This window comes from Drosophila pseudoobscura, chromosome 4 (assembly GCF_009870125.1).
Source record: "Drosophila pseudoobscura strain MV-25-SWS-2005 chromosome 4, UCI_Dpse_MV25, whole genome shotgun sequence".
Lineage (NCBI taxonomy): Eukaryota > Metazoa > Arthropoda > Insecta > Diptera > Drosophilidae > Drosophila > Drosophila pseudoobscura.
In genome coordinates this window covers 25,158,146-25,176,597 of record NC_046681.1, presented here as the reverse complement: position 1 = coordinate 25,176,597, position 18,452 = coordinate 25,158,146, and the positions used below count along the sequence as shown (strand labels likewise).

Genomic DNA, 18,452 nt, shown 5'->3' with positions numbered 1-18,452 from the left:
ACCTGCAACACTCAACACTCATCATTCAGACACACACACATCCAGCCAGCCAGCCAGTCAGCCAGCCAACAGCAACAACAAGAAAGCAGAGAGCTGCAGAATGATATATGACCATATTGCGTATACGCCACCAGGGACAGCCGCAGAGATAGAGATTGAGATGGAGAGAGAGAACTAATTGCAGACAACCTGAAGCTGTCATTAAATCCAATGCAACATCATACTTAATCCCTCCCCAAAATACACCGACAACTTCCTACTCCCCAAAGATTTGAGTGCCCCACATGATACGCTTTTCCGAGTATGGCATGAGGATTGGAAGAGATGTTTGCCATAAAAACGACGGATCTTCCTAAGGGTATCCACAGCTTCTGCTACCGAATCTAGCCTTCTTTTCTTCTTTGGAGTGTCTAATCTGATTTGCTGGAATTCAGCTGTTGAGCGGCTACCATACAATCTTTTGTGTACTATTAAATATATTTTTATGATTTGTTGGCTCTCGCACGATGCGTCAGTGGTTTTTTTTTTTGGGCGCGAGGTCTGCTCGATTTTCGTTTATGTGTTTTTTTTTTGTGGGGGTCTGGCCTGGTCTGTTCGTACTTTTCTTGTTTTGTCAGCAAAGTAAATAAAGTGAAATAAAAAACGTGACTGTTACGAAAAAGTCGTGTATGTGATTTTTGTTTTGTCTGTTATTTTTGTTCAGATACTCGTATTGTACGTGTATTGCTTTTCTGGTTTCAAGTAGTTGACAGTGAGCGAGAGAGAGAGAGAGAGAGGTAGGGCCACAATGTACTCTACCTATAGTCATCCCGAGCCCCGAACAATGCGCACAATTTTCAATGCGTTGGCAAAGCGTTCGTTGGTTGGGCCCATTGTCTGACTGGCTCTAATTTGTTGCATGCGAAGATATCGATAGGCGAGACCCTAGAAGCGCTGAGAGGAAGGTATTTTTTTGAACAGAGTGGCAGGGCCAAAATTTAAGGGGAAAGGTTAGCGAAGAGTGGCCACCTGGTCCTGGAGAGTTAGAGTTCCGCGCGCTCTCCGGAGCCGTTGTGAGAGGATTTCCGATCTCAGCCCATAACGGAGTCCCGAAGCCAACTCACCCACACCTAAAAGAAAAGAGAGCCGCCAGCAGCCCGAATCAGGCCATGCCCTTGAACCTAGTTCAAGGGCGATAGAAGAGAGAGCCATGGGGATCGGCAGCCGGGAGCATTAAACAGAACATCCAAGAGGGGGTTCAGAAAGAAAAATTCCCGCAACGGAGGAGCATGCGCGCCGGGCACAGTGACTTAGCGATTTTTTTTGTGTTCTGAAAGAAAAAGTGAGTGGGATGAGGATGGAGTAGTGGCCATCACCCTGCAAAAAAATGAATAAAATATAAATAAATGTGATTCCAGGGGATCCAGATCAGGGAAAGACCAGGAACCAGGACCAGGAAGCATAAGAGTGAGTCCGCTCCAAAGGGGGAGTAAAGAAACCCCAAAATTTATTTTTTTTTGTTGGCCGTAGGGAATAGGTCACAGCTCCGCCACCCTGGCTTGTTTTTCCTGCTGGTCTCGAAGGATCAGACCTGGCCACGTAGTGCGGGACCCTCGCCCACTTAGGGAGAAGAAAAAAAAAGCACATCAACTTATTTACTCCCATTAATTATTTTTGTTAGACGTCTCTAGTTATAAGTATATGTAATTTAAGTCCGTCCATATTTATTATATATATGTAACCTATTTATTTATATTTATTATATTATTTATTCCTATTAATCTAGTTATTTATTAACCGCCAGTAGTACTAAGATGAGGGGGGGATGAATAGGCAGGCCTAGTTTAGAAATGATATCGTGTGAAAATAGGAAATGAAGTGAAGATTATAACGAAGAAATGAATTGTTAAGTGTTTCGTATGGGGGGAAGAGGAGCCACAGCAACGAGAGGGTAAGGCTTTTGCCAATGGCAGGGAGATCCGGAACGTGTGATTCAGATCTCAGGTAGGGTGGGTGCGTCGGGGGTAAAACATCGACACCTCGTCCTGGTCCAAGTCTGTGTTGAGGGAAGACTGTAATGGTGTTTGTCGAGTAGAGTCCGTTTTTTTCAGTTTTTTTTTGTCGGTTATTTTTGTTGTTACATTTTGTTCGAGATGTCCAATCAGTTGGTTGTTGTGCGACCTGAGGGCTTGGGAAGTATCCAGCCCTGGGATGACTGGCTAGCCGGCCTTGCCCCAAAGAAAAACAAAGGTTCGTAACAAATTTTTGTATTTTTTGCTTACTTTTTTGTATCTGCTATGAGCTTGGTGTCGTGTCGAAATTTATATTAATTACTATGGCACACACACGAAACCAAACCATCTTTTTTCTCTTCTTCATTAGCAGTTGAACAAAAGCTGATGAGCAGCTTAAAGGCCTACCTACCATCTCGGGAATGGGGGGTATCTATCTTCTTAAAGATAGAACAAAATTCTTCATTCTTCATAGACTATAACCAGTTCTGTCTCGCAATCGATGAACTTCACAAATCAATCGAAACGGATCTCGACATTCACCAAGCATTCTACGAGTATGTATCTTTAATTATTGATGGCTTTAACAGACTAACCGCCATATTTACTATCTGCCAGATCTACCATTCTCTTTGCCTCTCTTTTGTTCGATAAGTTGCGCCACGCTCCACGTACAATCTCTTTTGGTGTTGTTTTTACAACCTTTGCTGTAAGTTATAGATTTTTAAGATTTTATTGGGTGATCTTTGATCTGACTGTTATCTTGATATCTAAGGTGTGTAGCCTTTGAATGGTTGGTTGAATGGTTCGATCTTTTCAACCTGTAAGAGGGCATTTTCATTTTCCCTACAATGCTACTCCCCATATAGGATCCCCTGCCATTGCCAACCAATTTCTTTTCTAAATTCTTTCCACAGACACTATTTTACCACCGAAGAGAGGCAATCAAAAGGCTGAAGATCAGCTTCTGCTGTGTACCAGACCCTGGTTTGGGTCTGGTTTGGTCTTTGGTCTTTTATAGTGAAGTGTAGTGTAGTCTAGTGGTTACTCCTCCACACAGCGATCACAATGACGGTGTTCTTCGGCCCCTCGAAATATCAGGCCGCCCATGTCCATATTTAGACAGCGCACAACGATCTCTATGGTCTCCGACTAGCCGGGAATTGCGCGGTTTTTCGAGTCTTGTTGCGTGGGTGCAGCCTTAGAGACTCAGAGACTCAGAGAGAGAGATATCAGAGCTCCTCGTACCAACCAAAAAGAAAGAAAAAAGGGGAAAAATACAACAGAAAGAAAACACAGCAATTTATGTTCGTTTGCCCGGCTCGACTTGACTTTGGCTGGCCTGGCTTTTAAGGCAGGGCCTGGGACTGACCAGATCGATCTCTACCTGTACCTCTACCTGAACCTGTACCGGTAGTCGCCTCCTCTTACTCCGCTTCGTGCCTCTCTGCCTCTATGTAGCAGTCTCTGTTTAATATTCGATAGTTAATCAATTAACTAACATAATTTCGTGCAAAACTAATTAACTACCTCTGGTCCGGACAAATGTTTGCTGTCAAGAGCATTTAGTGTCATTCATTTTGCGTTCAAGCGCGGCACGGTGCGGCGCCCACTTGGACACGGAAAAAACTTGTTTTCTGCCTCCCCGTATCGCATCCCAGCCACCCATCCACCCATCCCAGCCACCCAGCAACTACTCATCCCGGACTAAACTCTGGATTTTAATTTGTTTGAATTTAATAAGTTTTCTCGAGAAAAGCAATAGGAAAACGTATCCGCCGCTTTTAGGGCGAAATCAAAAATCAATACATAATTCTTTTGACATGCCAATCGCACATTTGTGGCATGCAACCAGCAACCAGCAACAACAACATGTTTGCCCGACTCATTGAGATAAAAATGTGCAATGTGCCGGGGAGATCGATCCACCAGAGCCCCGGAGTGTGAGGCAGATGGGGCGGCAGATGGAGGCTGAAGCGGAGGCTTGCAACAAAACGACGACAAGGCAGGCAACATAGGCAACACTGGCGCAACAGTTGCAACCGTTCAAGCTGCACCTTCAACACACACCACACACCACACACCGTACACCAGTAGGAGAGCAGGAGGATACAAAAACAAAAAACAGGATGAAAAAAAAAAACAAAAAACTGACATCCCAACTTTGAGGCTAAGGAAAAAGTGAAATCTGCTAGAATTGATCTTGTGGGGAGTCGAAGTCATCGTCGTCGTCGGCGTCGTCGGTTGTTGGGTTCGTCGGTTGTGGTCGAGACTCCAATGGGCACCAAAAAAACTGGTTTACACATCTGGCAAAGAAGTTAGCCCAACGGCAGAAAAGCTAACCCATGAACAGTGGAACAGTGATTAAAGATGTGCCCTCAAATTGAAAGAAAAGGGTACCTTAAAATCAATGCAAAAGACTTACAAGACTTACAGAATTTTTGAATAATATTTATGGGCCATTTAGAGAGAAGATCCTCCCTCCATAAGTTCTAAGTAAAAATCAAATCTTTTCTTTAATATTTGTCACACTTTCATCTGCCTTTCGACCACTGTGGCTTGGGGTTAGCTCTTCTTCGGCGAGGTCTCAGTTGCAGTCTCTCAGCCAGAGCCTTTCATTCGCTGTCAGCATCAATTGAGCCAGCTCTACACCGCAAAAGCCTTGCCCTCGCCTTCGCCATCGCCTTCTTCGCCCTCTGGTACTCTGGCTGTAGAAGCATCTTCTGGGTCCTCTGGCAAGAGCCATTCAGAGCCAAGATATATGAGCCAGTGCTATGTTGTGACTGCTGCCCGCTGTGCACCTGTGCCCAAAGAAGAACTGGGGGATGAGGATGTGAGGATGAGCCTCTGAGCCTGCTCTGCCCTGCTCTGAAGGTGAGGCTGAAGATGTTGCGTTTGCTTGGAGATGAGCAGGCGGAATGGAATGGACTTTTAAATGTTGCCATTTGTTGCGTGAAAACGCAACCGGTAGCCCAAAAACGTTCAGGCATTGCCGATTGCCGTTGAGGAGGGTTCAGGTTTAGGTTCAGGTTTTGGGTTTTGAGTTTGAGTTTAAGTTCGAGTTCCTTTCAGCTATTAGGCAACGTTTTCTCATCACTGATCCTCAGTCTCCTCGTTGCATGCCCAGCGGCGATCATTAACGCCAACGGTTTTTGCGGCGCTTTGAACAACATTTTACAACTTCTCCCGAAAAGCAGAAGCAGCAGCAACAGCAACAGCAGCCAGAGCACTAGCAACATCGACAAAAAGGTCAGCTACCGTCAGCACAAACAAACATACGAGTACTGCTCGTATAAAAAAAATAACATAAAAATAAGATAGAGACAGGGACAGGGAGCAAAGACAGAAAGAGAGAGAGAGACACTGCTGTTCTGCGGCCATTCCAGGAAACCCAACAACTTTTTTAAAAGTGCCCCGAACAGAAAACAGGGAAAACAGAACAAGTGACAAGCCACTTGAATGGGAAAGAAACCTTTGGCCAGTCAACCTAATAAAAATGTTGTGGCTGTGGCTGCGGCTGTGGCTGCGGCTGCTGTTGGGAACTGCCTGCCACTGGGGGGTTTAAGCGGAAGAGAGGTACGGCAGGCAGTCCGATTTTGGTCAACTTCCCAAAAACAGTTTTGGAATTAGCTTGAAAATAATGATGTAAGCAAATCCGTTTTGCTGAAATGGTAGCTCTTTCCAGAGACCAGAGACCAGCGACCATTTGTCAGCCCCGTCGGGCCAAACTGTCAGCTCACCGAACATGACCACGAGTGGTCTGCCACGAGTGGCGAGTGGCCTAGGCCTAGGCCTATCCTATCATCAGCCAGATTATAAGTAGATTCTATGTCGGATTTGTGTGTGTTTAAGACGCTCTCAAAGTCGCTCTGTTGCATGCTGTTGATGATGTGGATGTGGCTGCTATTGCTGCTGCTGCTGCTGCAGAAGTCGCTGATGTGTTGACCCGCTGGCAATTATCACCCAGAGCCGCTGGGGCTGACAGGTGGCGGTATTCACACGGACCTCGAGTGGAGAGTGAACCCTGAGAGCCTCTCACACTCCACCAACTTGACTGCAATTAGACATGCACAACGGCCAGCGAGAGATAGAGAGGAAGCCAAGGATACCGACCATGGTAGCCAGCCATGCTGGCCCGGAGATGGCCGAGGAGCACTTAGGGGTCAACAGACCTCCGGCAGACTCTGTCGGTTCTGACTGCCCTGATGGATTGCCACGGACTTGAGATATTCCACTCTCTTGGTATCTCTCCCGGTTCTGTTGGGTTCGGTTCGGTTCGGCTTGGGTCGCTGCTGGCCCTCTCTGGTGGTTTGGCACATCACACAAATCACGCACTTTTTATTTGCCAGAGCGGATGAGGCGGCCTTTTAAGGCTGCATCATGAGTTTGCAAATTGTTGTTGCTGCCGGTTGGACTTGGTTTCCTGCTGCAACTTTATGGCAATGAGTATGGGGCATGTCGGTGCCACTGGCAGTGGCAGTGGCAAAGGCAGTGGCTGGTACTGGCACTGGTACTTGGTGGTGGTGGCTCTCTGCTCTGATCGCTCTGGGTCATTTTCTGTGTGAGGATGAGGATGAAGTCAAGGCAAATGCAACATGAAACTTGTGAGCGCAAGGAGCATAAGGTGTCCCAGCAACAACTGCATGCCAGGCCCCACGAGATCATAAGAGGGAATCAATCGACTAAAGGTTACTCTAGCAATCATTAAATTACTGGATTTTCTAGGAATAGCCACTTTAAACTCACGTTTAAAAGAGAACATATATTTGCTTTAGGAATATCTTCCAAGTAGTTCCCGATTTATAAGGATTTCATTGAAATGGTAGCTCCAGAATGCGTTTAAAATTCGAAATCAATCAAGACGAGATTTAGCATCTATAAACGAGATTTTACGTCTCTAGAATTTGTTTTTATATTACCATTTCCAAATGGGTTTACAATCCTCTGGCTATCCTCATATACCCTTCAAGATTTCTGCCTCTACCCTAACTGAAACCAGTTACTGCTCACTGCTTACTGCTTACTGTGCTCCTGTGGCATGCTGTAATTGATATTGCAACTGTATGCGTTGAGCGGGTCAGAAAGAGAAGAGAGAGAGATACATATAGATAGAAGGAGACGAGACGAGAAGAGGCGATCGTTCGTGGGTTCTTTCGCCCGGCTGGCCGTCTTTCGCTGTTCGTCTTCGATCTGGCCCTGGTCCCGGTACACTGGTACTCTGGTACTGCCGGCACTCACACGTGTTGCTAATGAGACATAACTCAAGCATCAAGCATCAAGATCAGCTTTAGCTTTGCTCTGGCCTGGCCCTGGTGTCTGTCTTGTGATAACCTAATAAAGTCATAGCAATTAAAGCTCTCTCAGATATATATGTATATACATATATACACAGACTCTGTACAACTTGTTTGGCAATATCTGTCCCGAGCGGAGACTCAAAAATAAAAGTTGTCCAAAAAGCCAAAAAAAAAAAAAAAAAATGATGTCACTCGATGCCCCCGATGCCTCGGCTCGCAATTATAGCCAACACTCCACGAGCACTGAGCAGCTCACTGAGGCTGCCTTTTATTATATCATTTTTTTTTGTTATAAACTTTACTCTTTTTTTTCCTTTGAGAGTGTTTTTGTAATATACTTCTTTTTTCTTTGTGGGCCGTGTTACCTTTTCTGTGTCTGTGTGTGTGTGTGGGGGGGGCATTCGTTTTAGGCTTTTGGAGATCTCGACTTCTTTTTAGGTCTTTTGAAAAATCATTATTTTAATCGTTTATTGACTTGTTTAAAGCGCCGCTAAATGTTTTCCATGCCATTCCGAATGCTCCTCCGAATGGCCTGCCCTGGCTACAAATTATGTGAAATGATTGGGCAGAAAATTGAGGGATTTGTTTCCCCGCTCCATTTCTGGGTTTGCCAGTTTTGACAGCGGGAATTATGGCCTGAAAATTATTAGCGGTTTTGGGCTTTGTGCGAACGTATGAGAAGAAAGCATTGTGCCGGTTATAGGGGGGGTTTTTTTTCTTTGAGAAGGTTCTAAAGGGAAGCACCTTAGCTCTTAATTGTAGACATTTTTGTGCTGTTTAATATGGTTACAAGGGGGCACACACTTCGCAGTGCTTCCTGGATCTATAATTTGTATCTTTTATAAGAAATGTTTAAACCACTCCTAAAAAGAAACCTTTTAAATCCACATCTTAAAAAAGAACATCAAACATAAGAAATATCACACTGTTTTACTTCTTCTTTCAAGCCCAATTAAATTCTAGAAAATATGCTAATCAAAAAGCTATCTCTCACTTGTGCCTATCTCCATCGTATATGTACCTACTTCCTTTGAACGAATTCTCCTACCCCGCGGTACCATATCTCTATCTAGGCCCTGCTGTTGCCAAGGTAAACTTTCGAAACCATTCGTTCGAGCTGGTGCTATGAATGGAATCAACTGTGGCTAGATCAATTAGTTTTCAATTTTTCCCTCTCTTTTTTTTCTAGCTGTGCCACAATCGATTTCAATAGATTTTCTTCGGCTATGGCCGAGAGAGATCCATTAGGTTTTCCAGCCTATTGCCGCCACGCTCTCGGTCGTCGGTGATTAATGATGATGCACCCAATAATCATAAAACCAAAAAAATACAACAAAAACCAAAGAAAAAAACCAAACTCTATATAAATTTTTTTTAATGTTGAACTCACCTGCCCTTTTACAGGCCAAGGACATGAAAGCATCAAGCCTCGCGTCTCGTCTCGTCTCGACTCGTCGCCATCGTTTCGGTTGGTTATTTTTTGTCGACATTTTTACGATCATGGCTTTTGGGGTCTCTCGGTGAGGTGTACGAGGTATGGAATACAGCTATATGGGTATATACTCGTATACACGCGCTTCTATTAGACCTTTTGACTGATGGCCACGCTAATTTGTGTCTAGTCTGGTCTCGTCTAGGCCACCTCTCTCTCTGTCTCTCTCTCTATATATATACATATATATATATATATATATCTTCATATCTGTATGGGACTCTGTCTCCAGTTCAGTTCCGTTCAGTGTTTTCAGCGGTTTTCAGCTATCTTTCCGCTGGAACTTTTCGTTGAAATTTGCAAGTGCTTACTAATAGAACGTTTTGTGAGTTGTGTTAATGAATTCGAGAGTTTTATTGACACTTTACCGCTATGTTTAGTTGGGGTTTTGTCTTTTCATTTTTCGCTCGCTGTTATTTCGTATCGGTATTAGTTGATAGATATGTCTTTTGGGTTTAAAGATATACGAGTGTATATGTATTATTTATAGGTGTGCGCCACGTTTCGTTTCTGATTGCAAATATTCTTTTGGGTTCTATTGTATTATCAGTTTATCAAACACTTTTTTTGTTCTTTGGTATCTCTGCGATTGCTAGTTCTCTGGATGTGGGGTTCGGCTCTTGTTGCTGTTGTTGGGTGCGCGCTCTGCTCGTACGAACCGAGCGCGCCGCTGGCTGACGGTGCACTGATCAGATCGTCACAAACGTGGCCAACACGACAGGTAAGCAACGTACACAAAAGCAGTCAACAGCCAGCCAGCCACCAGACCCCAGTCGAAGTCCGACAAACTCTCAACTCTGTAGAGTTCTCTTCAGGGCACTTTTGGATATGTATTTAAATAGATATATATATATACAGATATATATACATATATATATATATACTGTATACTGTGGGTATAGATTCCGCGTTTTGGTTTAGCTCGTTCGCCTTTGCGTTCCACTTTGCGACTTGCCAGCACTCGACGACGACACGGGGTTTTTGTAACCTCGCAGCCAGCTTGCGACTCTCCAAATGTTCGCCGACACTCTAGTGGTCTCGCTCTGGCTGCTGCCGCGCAGCGAAGCGTATTAGCACAGGTGTAATTACCTGTTAGGCTCCCAGCTATAGCTATCTCTTTCGGCGGCCAGACAGAGAGAGAGAGAGAGCGAGAGCTTGAGCTCTTGATCGTGGTGCTCTCTTTAAGGTGAGGCCATCTCGCTTCCACAGTCGAAGAGAGCCACGCTCTTTGATCATAATGATCATGTCTGTCGCTGACTCACACGAAAGTTGGTCTTGTGAAAAAGCTGCCTTCTCGTAGGTCTCTTCCGACTTTTTTCTGGAGAACTACTACTACTACTGCTGCTGCTGCTGCTACTGTCGTTGACATTTTCGTGGCAGAGGTGCCAGCGCTGGTCAACACTTCCGCTCTCCGATCATTTTTTTAATTTGTATGGACATTACCAAACCGTTTAAAGCAATCTTCTTAACAGCACCTATAACCGATCTGTGATCTGCGATCTGCGATCTCCTTATCATTATGAGCAGTTCCAACCGGAACTAGCTTCCTTTGGGCGCATTCCTTTGGGCCTTGCACAGGGCCCAATCGGATGTCCAGCACGAGTCTAATGGGCCTTCAATCGATTAAAGGCTATTATCATTATGGAAATGGAATCCTTTACCCCAGAGACTGGTACCTTTTAATAGTTGCGAACTTCCGTCGGTTGCTTGGAGAATGTTTTTGCAACTGCAGTCATGTGGAAATTTTTTAGAGCTACTGTTAGTTCTTGGGTCGGGGTGATCTATGCTTTGATTTCGTTGGAAATAACAACAAAAATAAGAACTATAAACATGAAAACGAGGTGGTGTCTTTGTGACCGAAGATGGAGGTACGCTTGCTAAAAGATTAATCTCCTATTTTGTTCAAAAACGGCAGAATCATGTTAAATGAATTTAAAAGTAAACCAGCGAATCTTTACCTTTACCTTTACCTTTAGAAAAACTATTTCGCTAAGGGACTTACCCGTTGAAAGCTTTTTTAGGCGCGAATTTCCTTTTCCGGAAACTCCATTGCTTTTTTTAATCTCTGTAAGCTCTCAGTTCTCAAGAGGAAGTATTCTTTTGGCTTGAAAGTCTACTGTACTGGAACTTCGCTATCTGTGTATTTCAAACTTCTGTGCAGAATTATAATGCCCCCGGCAAGGGTATCAAAATACAGAGAAATAAAACACAAAAAAAAAGAAAAAACTCCATTTGTCGTTTTTCATGCTGCTTAACGGAAGCAGCCGCAACCGTTAGACGAGCTGTTGCCAGCGATGCCAGCCAAATGCAATTAGTTGCAGCAACAAACTGCAGCTGCCACTGCCACAAGCTGCAAGCGGCAAGCAGCAAGCTGGGATGTGCCACTGACGCTGAGGATGGGCTGCAACAGTAACAGCAACCGCTGCAGAAGCTTCGGGCCTGGCTTTCCATTTGGCTAAGCAGCAGCCTAAATACGTTCTGCAAATGATCTCTGGCAAAATATAATAAAGGAAGTTGGCGAACATACATTTATCCATCTAATGATGTGATCCCGATTCATCCTCTCTCTCTCGAAGAAATAGGCCAAACAGAAGAAGAGTCAAAATTAAGTGCAGCTTAAATTTACGATCATATGGACATTCGTGTGCTATCAAAACTTTAACAAAAAAATAAAGTAGATTTATTGTTTGAATTTCTCCTTTCAGGTTGAACAAATTAGGGGTAGGGGGTTTTCGTTGGCTATAAGCTTAAACGTTTTCATTACAAATATTTTATGTGAAATATAAAATCCAAACAAATCACTGTGTTTAAAAAACGATTGCTTTAGACTTTATCTTCATTTAAACAAAGTGTTCGACTATAAATTGGAGATCTACAAATACATTTGGGAAAATACATTTTTGAAAACCCAATAACCATTGAGGAATATATTATAGCTATATATTCAATATATTATACTAAATTAAAGCAATTATTTTGAACTTAGATTAATCCAAAATAAAATATGGAATGAGTTTGAAATTAAACTTTAGATAATTTCGTAAATTTAAAAGCCAAACGGAATTGACTGGCACATCAGTGGCTGTCGCCAAGCATTGTTCTAACAAAAAACTAAAAATATTTATAGAAATGTGTATTAGAGAAACAGCTAGCATGATGCACAAACGTAACTACTATTTTGGCCAGACAACAGACGACAGACAACAGCTAACAGCTCGTTGAATACCGGCACAAAAGTCGAACTATTCGCAGCTCATGTGTTTCAGTTTTATTTGTAATTCTCTTTTATTTTTCACATACTCATCGAACCGTGACGATGCGATGTTGTTGTTGTTGTTGTTGTTGTTGTGTCGTTGTACCTGTACCTACTACTGTATAGGTATGGGTATGGGTATGGGTATACCTGAGTCTAACCCCCGCAGAAGCTGATGATCTAAGTGTAGAACATGCGATAATGTTTATGGCTGTCGGTTCTGTTCTACTCTCTTCGCATAGGGGTGCACCTCGGAACACGATTCGACTGTGGATAAATATATACATGTACATACGAGTACATATATACATATGTATGTATGTACGAGTAGGTGGTGCGCCTGCATGACAACGTTGGACGGAGGTTGTATCGAAACGGTAGCCCCCCGAAAAAGGGATAATTAATTATGCCCGTGGGCTGCTGCTGGTGACATTATTCTTTTCACCTTTCGATAAGGAAATGACGAGGCGCAAAATAGTTTCAACAAAATGCTTCTGGCATGGATGCCCCATAGAAACTCTAGCCCCTTCCCCACCTCCCATCTCGCTGTGTCTCTCCTTGCGGAAGTTCTAGTTTTTGGGAAAGAACAAAATTTCCGCTTGTGAAATTATTTTTTCTGTCGCTTCAGCATATGACTGACACCCCAGTGGCAGTGCCAGTTCTAGTGTTGAAGCCATATAGATGATATAGTTTTTTTCTATGAAATGAGTCAGCTGAGCCAACGGCGATTTGTTTCGGCTAATTGTGCAATTTTGTGATTTCGTTATTGTTTTTCTTTCTTTTCTTTTTCGCTGCTTTGTTGCAATCATTGGCCAAGACATTTAGCCAAATTGCATTTGGAAAAGCATTTGGGGAACGGAACTGTAAGTGTCTCGAGACTTTCACCATATGGATTGCTGGAAATCCTGCAAATGGTTCTCCCTCTCGCTCTCCGCCGAGTTTCTGGCACTGCAATTAACAGTCTAATGAACTTTCACCAAAACCAAACCCCCAAACCCCAAAACCGAAAAAAAAGAAACAGGAAAATCATTTCCAGAACCCTACCTAACGGATGTGCCAAGTAGCGAGAGCACTGGGGGTTCGGGTCAAAAGCAATTGACCGCCCAGCAAGAAAAGCCAACACCGAAAAAAAGGGCCTAAAGCTTAATTTTGGATCAACACGGCACATGGAACAGAACAGTAGTCGTCGGAGCATTCGGGGGAAGAAATTGTGGAACTCTGAAAGGTACATATTGCCTGAGGACTTATTGATACCTTAGAGTGGTTAAGATTGTGCCAATGAATAGGAATATAAACAAAAAAACGAACCTTAAATACAATGAGATCTATAAAAGAGATCAGTGTGGGTTGTAACACTCTGAAACCTTCAATTGGTTCAATGAGCTATATAAATATATGATCCGATTTCACTTCTCAGGTGAAAATCTGCCCTAGTACTAGCCTTCTTACTCTAGCTAATGTTATGCTCCCGCAAACGATCCCCAGTTTCTTTTACTAACCACCAAAGCTCCTCTTCTATTGAGTAAACTCCCTAAGACGGAAGCTACCCTAGCCCTTCTGCTTTTTGGTCAGTTACCTACTTTGTAGTCGACCAGTGGACCCTTCATTTATGCTCATAACGTAAGAACAAGCCGTCTTTGTATGCTGGAATACTAGAAGTAATAATAACAATAATAACCCACATGCCCGAGTACAGGACGGGAGCCATTTGACTTTAAGTGAAGTCATCAAAACACGCCGCATCAGCGACAAAACCGAACTCTGAATTCTGTGAAACTTTTGCCAGAGAGCCCCGGACATACTAAAAACCCAAAATGAAAAAAAAACAGAGCGACAAAATATTACAGAACAGAACTGTAAAGAGGATTTCTTAATTACTCAAGAAGTGGAGCGGGAGGGAGACAACAACAAAATGCTGCGTTTAGGGTCGGTTCTTGTATTGGCCTCATCATAATTACAGGGCACTCTTCCACTTCTACTTTGATCCATAAGCCAGGCACAGACCTAGGGCCCTGGCCCCGGTCCAAGTCCGTTCATCAGGGCAATGATATGTGTCGCGCTCTAGTGCCAGCAGCTCCAGTCCGGCAATTATTTTACGACCTAACTGAAAACTCATCCAGAGACCAGAGACCAAAAGAACAACTCATAGCGATTCAGTGAAAAGCATTTGGCCCGGCTCGGCTCTTTTTTGGGTTCTAGTTTTTACTATACGAGTAGTACTATATATGAAATTCTGGTTACGGACGGCTGCCTTTGACAGATCTACGATAGCGAAAAAAAAAAAAACAAAAAAGAAGATCTTTTTGAGCATGTCCGCCGGTCCGAGTCTCAGCCCAGTGTCGCACGTGTTTTCTTTTGGGGTGTCGCCGAAAGTGCCTACAAGTCGTTACAATTTTCCACGATTTAGTGGGACAGACCCCTTGCACAACCTCTTTGAGAGTACAGTTGCGCTCAGTGGTGGATGCAGCGGAGCCAAATGGTTCCATGCAACAACATATCAAACTCAACGGAGCAGAAAATCAAAAAAGTGCAAAAGGCAGAACCCATCAACAGGTTGCCACAGAGTGAGACAAAGAGGTTACCCCCATAGACATAGAGAGAAAGAGGGAGAGCAGAGCGCCCTACAAGTGTATGATAATAATTTAGACGCTTATCTCTTGATAGAGCTGGCCAACATGCAATATGGTGCCCGGATGAATCCAACTCCCGAGTCAGGCTCCACAACCACGGCAACAGCAGAATGCAAACATTATTTTTCCGCTGCTTTAAATGGAAAATTGTGAAAGAATTATGTGTTAAACACGCAGCCGGGCCGCCGCAGAAGCAGCAGCAGCGGGCACAGCATTGGGTACAGTTACAACAAAATGTAAAGCACATTCTTGGCTAATGCGAAGGAACGAACACTGCACAACAAAATCTAACTTGGTTGAGGCTTCAAAGAACGTACATATGTAGGTGGAGAATGCAATTGTAACGAAAATGGGAAGAAAAAGATGATTCCATCGAACATGATAGCCGATCAGGATAAGGTTCTTAAGCATGCAGTGGAGAAACCAAGATGTTTTGGAAATATTTTCGATAATATTTTAATAGGTTATGTTAGATGCCTCCAGGTAACGTTAAGTTTTACAGATGAAGTGACCGTAATCTTAAACTTTACCGTTAGTTCTATCATATTTCGCCTACTATTGTTTATTCCATTATAAGACCTGAAATTATAGGATCCAATTCGAATAATAGTAGTAGTATCCGCAAATAGTATTCTTTAGAAATGTATAACCAGGAGTTTTCTTTGTTTTAATAACTAAAATCTAATCAAAATATTTATTATACTATAATTACTTTACTTTCATTTCAGTTTACCTCAACCCCAACCCCAAACGCAAACCATGTACCAAAAAGCTTTCTCAAGACCTGTTGCCTGTTGGCTGGTGTAAGGAAGTGCAGATGGCGCCTTAGACATGACTTCAATTAAAGTGCAATAACAACTCTATTACTAGCGAATGGCTGTATCAATAAGAGTCTTCTTACAGTCGGACAGACGGGCAGGCAGTCGGCAGCTAGCCAGATGACGTGAGATATGAAGAGCTCTAAAACAATAAAAATCTGAAATCAATTTCTATAAAAGCAGCTCCAGCAGCAGTAGCATCACAATCGGCCGAGCAGATGGAGAAGCAATGATGCGTAAACGTGTTGGGGCCGAAGATGATGGGGGTTGATGGGAGGGGTGGGGGCCTCGGCTACCGGTTAAAGTCGATTCATGTTCCAAAAGGGGTCTCCAGTCCCGGTCTCTGTCCCTGTGTTCCTGTGGCGGAGCCGAACCAGGCTCACACCTTAAATGGCGACTGGGACAAGCTGCAGCTTCAAGAGCCTGTGATTATCTGAGAAAGAAGCGAGAAATATTTATGAACTGATGGCCCCAGTCATTGATGAGGATCCGATGCTGTCCGGAGTGCTGAATGGACTGCAATGATGCTATCACCAGGCCATCTAAGGGGAGTTTCTCTGTCTCTCTAGATCTACCTCCAACTCCAACTCCATCTCCATCTCTAGCTCGAACTCCATCTCCTACTCCAGGTCCATAGGCCACAATGAGTTGATGGATAGTTGCGTAGCAGGAAGCACGCTCCAAGTAACTTATGAAAATGTATAAAGAAAAAAAGTAGTAATAATAAGAAAGAAACAAATCTTGGGACGGGGTTTCGGTGACCGAGCTCAACAGGTGTAATAATTGGAATCTGTTTTCCATCTGGCATCTCCATGGCGGCGTAGACCCTAATCATGGTGAGTGAGCGCGCGAGCCAAAAGATACTAAATTCTGCAGATACTTTCCGGGCAGTCTTCCGACTTGCGGTTACGCTTCGTGGGCTGTGTCTAGGCATTAAACCAACCAGCAGCTGTAAAATTACATCAAATGTTTAACCAACCCCCAAGTGGGGAGAGCTCCATCTACTCAACCTCCGAGACAAATTTCTGGTATAGACCGCACAGAATTTTACTTTATTTTGAGTGATTACCAGAACCGTACCGAGCCGCACTATCCTTGCAGGAGACTCAGACGAGAGTCTGACGCTTTCCCACGCTCAGAGCCACTGCTCCTGACCTGCCTCTAATTAAAGAGGCAGCCAAGCGTTGCCACATGTCACACCCAGTTCGCTGATGTTGCAGTTGCACTTTCCAGCTCTTCTCCTTATTTCTGTGTATTTTTTCGTGGATGACTTACGCATTACAAATGAAGCAAATGGGAATTTACATATCAATCCCCAAAACCTGCGCCTCATGCTGATAATTATCTTTGCACACCAAGTGCCAGGCTCTCGTTTTTTATTATTATTTTTTTTTTTTGCTATTTCCCTCTCTTTCTCTGTCTCTTTCTGTTTGTAATTGAATTGGAGTGCAGCCGCGAAAAGGTCACAGACACTGCACATGGGCCAGCAAGCGGAGTCAGCAATAAGCCAAACACCAAGCTACAAAATATGGGATATACAAAAAGAAGTGCGGAATATCTTAATGTCGAGACACGTGAACCATGAGAAAATTGCATATTAAGTGAATGATAAATTTGTGGCTAATCTTGTACATTGCAAATTATTTTATAGAGCTCTCCTCCCTCTATTTTATTTGAATCAATACCAGATGCAATTGGAAACTTCCATTAAATATATTTACATATCATATCGTACATTTCCTTAGAAATGTTTGTTGTTGTATACTTTTCCTATGTGTGGAGACTAACTTGAACTTGAATGATTATTTGTTCATCTTGAAATAACACTCCTTCTGTCTAGTGTAATTAAAGCCAGTGCCTTGGCGCGTGAGATCAGCCATGAATAAGGCAGGAGCCGTGGCCATAGCCATAGTTGTAGATGTATCTCCGGCTGGAGCTAGAGCTGGTGCTGGTGCTGTAGCTGGAGCCACCTGTGCGCACAAAAATAATGCAAATTATCAGCTGAAATTGCACGAATGGTCAGGTGCATCGTCATAATGAAGAAACTTAGGACGAGGCAGAAGGCAGAAGCAGAAGCAGCTGGGGAAGATGGGCCAGAAGTCGCCGCTTCTTTCATAATTGAGTTGCAAATGTTTCGGGGAGTGTTGCCTGCAGAAGGGGTTAAAGAGTGGCACTTTTTGGCTTTTTGGTTCCCATGGCCGACAGAAAAGCGGGCTTAAACACTCCGTTTCATAGATAATCATCATAATTATCTGGCATACAATAAATATAATATCCTAGGCAAATTACAACAATTAGGCAGCTCCCAGCTCACAGTTGGAAAACACCCAAAAAAAAAACCCAGGGGGAAAGCAAATGATCGTTGGGCTGCCTGTATTTATATTCGAGTATAGTATATGTATCTCTCTCTCTGAATACAATGTATTGTATGATCTGCTCTGCAGTGGGCCACAATGATAGAGACAATGGCTGTGCGGCCGCATAATAGACATAATTTTCACACGCGTTTCATTTCGGGGAGAGCAGCCCAAATTAGGCAGAAAAACACTCTGCGGCGACGCGACGGGACCTGCCTGGCCAAAAAGAGTAAAACGCGAGCAAATGTTTAAGCCACAGCGGGGTAGGCAGGGAAGGGCCCACGAGGGCTGGGGCAGAAACATTTCAAAAAGGGGAAATATCATTCGGTAATTTCGGGTCGATTAGAAAGTTGATGTGAGAAAGGTTATGCCACAGTTACCTCAGGTTAGATTGCATAAGACAGCTGCCTTACAATGAATAATATGGTGTGTAAAATGGTTAAATCGGTGTATAAATGTTCTTAGATATAAGAAAATCCTATCGGATAAAGCCATACCCAGAGAAAAAAGCCCTAAAATTGTAATAATCGTTTTTATACTTGGATTTCAAAATGTATACCAAGAAATTTGCTTCGAAAGTGGAAATAAAGAAGTTTGGCTTCTCTTTATTGGTA

General features: G+C 43.4%; 3 long non-coding RNA genes across 4 annotated transcripts in view; 2 read left to right on the top strand and 1 right to left on the bottom strand.

Annotated features, from left to right (window-relative positions):
• Window positions 1–9,771, bottom strand: part of LOC26532186 (uncharacterized) — a 14,799-nt gene extending 5,028 nt beyond the window's left edge. The window contains exon 1 of the long non-coding RNA XR_004469230.1: window positions 8,679–9,771. This is a non-coding gene — a long non-coding RNA (uncharacterized lncRNA). The remainder of the gene's footprint in view (window positions 1–8,678) is intronic.
• LOC117184054 (uncharacterized) lies at window positions 905–1,882 on the top strand. The gene is made up of 3 exons (XR_004469229.1): window positions 905–1,321; window positions 1,398–1,446; window positions 1,510–1,882. It is a non-coding gene; the product is annotated as an uncharacterized lncRNA (long non-coding RNA).
• On the top strand, window positions 2,313–18,452 carry LOC26533278 (uncharacterized). 2 transcript variants are annotated; one of them, XR_004469231.1, is made up of 4 exons: window positions 2,327–2,548; window positions 2,610–2,700; window positions 15,392–15,606; window positions 15,665–18,452. It is a non-coding gene; the product is annotated as an uncharacterized lncRNA (long non-coding RNA). The 2 variants fall into 2 exon arrangements; XR_001451225.2 differs by having other exon boundaries at window positions 2,313–2,548; window positions 15,392–18,452.